General features: G+C 34.1%; 1 long non-coding RNA gene across 1 annotated transcript; it reads left to right on the forward strand.

Annotated features, from left to right (window-relative positions):
• Positions 1-1,648: 1,648 nt before the first annotated feature.
• On the forward strand, positions 1,649-3,799 carry LOC125254302. The gene is made up of 3 exons (XR_007181629.1): positions 1,649-1,883; positions 2,386-2,458; positions 2,970-3,799. It is a non-coding gene; the product is annotated as an uncharacterized LOC125254302 (long non-coding RNA).
• Positions 3,800-4,326: the final 527 nt, after the last annotated feature.

A 4,326-nucleotide genomic window follows, 5' to 3' on the forward strand; every position in this document is an offset into this window, starting at 1 on the left:
TTGCTGGCCGGCTTAAAACTAATATGCATGTGTGTTCTCGTGAGCAAAAGATATAACATTGCAAGCTGATAGAGATGGAAAACCAGCAACCACATGAGCAAGTATCATCAATTAATCATTTGATAATGATAACATGACCCTTATGCTTTTTATGATAATAAACCATTAGGAGCGATGTCTGATGAATTACTGAGTCAGAGATCGTATTATTATATGGAGATAAGAGTGTAATAGTGAAGCCTCTCATCCATTGACATCCATTCAAAAAACGCCCTCTGGTCTCCTTCCCTGCGTACCGCCAGAGGCGGAGCGTTAGCATTAGCCGTTACGCTTTTTGGCTAAAGGTTGCAGGCTTGCCTTCCAGTGGCTTTGCCTTTACCAAAGAATATACTCTTTCCGCCATTTTGGGGTGTTAGAGACTCGGCAGTCCACTAGTTTCTATGGCAATATCAGCTGCTTTGTTAAAAAAAAAAAAAAAAACATTAAAGCTGAAATCCAACCTGAATGATGACAACACAGAATAAAATACTATCACTAGTGATCATCAAATCCTTTTAACAATTTATTTGACAGACTTTGTGTTTAAGTCTTCCACTTTTTTCACAAATTCTTTGAAGTTCAAGTATTAGCATTATAAACACTGAATTAATACCAACATATGAAATTAAATTAAGGGCATGCATCAGAAAATTTGGGAATGTTGGACAATAAATACATGAATATAACAGCTTGATTTCGCAGTTTTGTCTAATGTCCGTTAAAGCAAAAGTGTCCAAAAGTGGGAATTATGCAATAACGGACACAGCAATGCATCATGTAAGAAAAAACTGTTCTATTGCGCTTCTGATTTGGCTGTGAAATTCGCCGATTTTGGGTGCGTAAGATGTGAAGGATTCTATGGTCCAGTTAGTATTTTCAGCCCATAATGTCCACCGTATGGAGTTAATATTGTGCCATAATTAAACAAACAAATCCAGCATTTTGCAAACAAACACGATCTGCTTTGCAAAGGAAAAATCCAACCCTGTATCACATGAAATACGTTCTGAGGAAACTATTTTGCAAATCGCAATTACGTTACATGCCAACATATAAGCAGTGCTATTACGTTGGTCCTTAACCTAATATAAGCAGTGCTATTACGTTGGTCCTTAACCTAATAAAGCCAATTTATTGCAGTGCTATTACGTTTGTCCTGAACATAATACATCCAAAGCAGGTTTCTTTTCACACGTAGCAGCTAATGCTGTTCATTTTGTTTTAATTATTTACTCCCTTTTTTCTGATCGGGCTACAAAATATTATTTATGCCAGGGGGAGTCAAATGGCGGCACCCAGATAATTTTTATCTGGCCCTCCAACTGGTTTTTGATGTTTAAAACCGCTCGCAATCTGATATCAAAGTCCCCGCAAAGGTTTAGCGTTTTCAGCGTTGAGTTTAACGTTGTTGCAAAGATTTTTCTGATCTCGCCAGAATAATGTGAAACTGCTACGTTTTGGTTGCTATGAACAATATTTTATTTTCTGCATCAAAATAAGGTTTGATTACATTTTAAGCAAAAAATATATATTATTTATTTTCATAATATTCATTCAGTGAATGTACATAATCACTCGCTTGCGCGTTGTTGCAAAGATTTATCTGATCTCGCCAGAATAATGTGAAACTGCTACGTTTTGGTTGCTATGAACAATATTTTGAGTTAGTTTCTGCATAAAAATAAGGTTTGATTACATTTTTAGCGAGAAATATATATTCTATTTTCATAATATTCACTCAGTGAATGTCAACCCGTTCTCACTCCTGACCGTTCTCACGCTGAAGAAGTCTCCTTCAGAACACATCGCGATATTTGGCATCAGTTCGCGTGTGCTGGATGTTGGTAAGTAGTCGTAAATGCGCTGTTCTAATGTTTGATATAATGTCTTTTCTGTTTGCAGATATTAATCAGATTAACGTTAGCTCCCTCATGTTCAGTCACTGCATTATATCTGTCACCTCCGCTAAGGTTTTGCTTTTCATTGTTTTCTATATTAAATACTAAACTAGGGTGATTAAACACTGTCACGTGACGTGCAATATATTGCACAATATATATAACATATTCATATCAGGTTCAAAGTAGTACAAGTGTAGTTTCAAAATGGTATTTGTTGTAGAAGCACGGTAAAAAACAACACTTACCATGCGTTTTACCACAGTATTGGTAGTTTTAATGTGATTTTTGTTGTAAATACAGAGTAACCACAACACTTATCATGCTTTTAATGCCTAATAAAGTTAAATCCAAAAACTGTAAGGTCAGTAAGAACTTCTTTCCTATATATATTTATATATAAACCTATATATTATAAATAATGATATTTTCTTTTCTCTTGTTTTAGCTGAAAAGACAAAAAGGGCCTTTCGGAAATGGATGAAGGAGACAGAAAGCTGCAAAGGCAAATAATTGCAATGGTATGTATGTGTTGCTTTTAACCCTTTATCAAACATTTTATCAAGCATTTGTTAAATAGTCTCACAGTAAATTAAAATTAAAGTCAAATCCTGTACATATTTATCACCTTATTTGTAAATCAGTTGTGCCCCTTCTTGGACAGTTGGACGTCCCACACATAAAAGTTTATATTAATTCCATTGAATTCTTTAAAATGATTACAGATTGGGCCCAAAATGTTCCAATGATACATGATGTCTCTCCGCACCTCATAACTACCTCTGTTTGCAAGAGTGGAAATTATCATTTGACTTGTCACATGACATCAGATATTCAATTATTTTGTCATGATCATTTACACTGCTGATAATGTCCTGCTTGCATGTGAAACATGTTATTTATTTATTTTTATTTTTTATTTTTTAAAATATGAATATAGCTTGCTATACTTTTAATCATGGAAATGCCCACACATCAGTGAACTTATTACATAAATGCATTTAACATTTAATTGTGCAACACTCTTTACAGAAGGAAATCCTACGGTTATGTATGAACTCACAACATCATCATCAAGTGCTGTGCTGGGCACATTGGGTAACAAGTGTCCTCCAACGTATCCAATCTGTGACCACATTCTCCACATCTTCCCATGGGATGTCGGTGACATTCTTCAGGCCTTCGTTTCCATGTCTTCCCCTGCATTCTCCTGGTGGTGTCCACTTCATATCTGTCTTTGGGTGTTGTTGTTTGGTCATGCTTAGGGTGTGTCCGGGGAGGTGCACCCTTCACTCTGTCACAGTTTTTAAAAGTCTTCACGTGGACTCCTCCTTATGATCTCCTTGAAACGTGCAGAACCAATATTGAAAATAGTAATTTATCTTTTTCCATATTCTTGCCTTTATCAAAGAAGCACCAGTGCTCATCCGGAGTTTTGGTAAAAGTTCTAGTAATGCTGCGACTATAGTCAAATATGTATTTCTGCATGTGTGTATAGCAGGTGTTTGTCCGAACAATTGAAGTTAGTGAGAGTGTTCAGGAAAACCCTCTGAGAACAATCAATATTTATTTAATTCTGTTTGGTGCTGATATAGAGTATTACAGAAATGACACATTGACATTCTGGACATTATTCTGTGAGTTTGTTACCTCTTCATTTAGATGGACTTGAAAATGTCTTGCATTTTGTGTCATTAAACCTTTTATTACTGTGTCACTATAGTAAATGTCCACCTTAACTACATCTATGGTATCATTATATCAGTACCTGGATAATGTAAATGTAACATACCCATGAATGTATTTTATAGAAGCATTTTATTGCTGAAAATATTTAACATTTATAAAATGCATTAACTATTTGAATTTGCCTTTCATTTAGTTACAGTAAAAGTGAACAATAAACACAATATTGTATTGTATTAAAGTTGAGAATGTAAAATGTTATTTTTTCCCCCCTATTCTTTAAAGAAACATATTTTCACATGGAATTTTATCTCATCTCTTGGTTTGTAAAAATAATACTTCATCATATCGATTTGTGTAGTTATATTTCACTATAATAGATTGCCTCTGTAACTGGATATATTTTTTTCTCACAATTAACTGATTTTTATACTGTTGTGCAGTAGTTTGGGGACTACATTTGTCTTTGACACTAAATATTGGAATATGATTACAAAATCGAGTACATTCATTATGCTTTATTTATATTTATTTTAATTCCAAGAGTTCAAATGGTGAAGAATGGTGTAAATAAGTGATTAAATGTATACCTTTAATATACTACATATCTACTGTAAATGTTAGAAGCACTTTAGTAGATGCAATTATATCTCTTTCAAATATATTTATGCATCAGTTTAAAACACAAAGGAGTCTTTCGTTG

Source organism: Megalobrama amblycephala, linkage group LG2, assembly GCF_018812025.1.
Source record: "Megalobrama amblycephala isolate DHTTF-2021 linkage group LG2, ASM1881202v1, whole genome shotgun sequence".
Lineage (NCBI taxonomy): Eukaryota > Metazoa > Chordata > Actinopteri > Cypriniformes > Xenocyprididae > Megalobrama > Megalobrama amblycephala.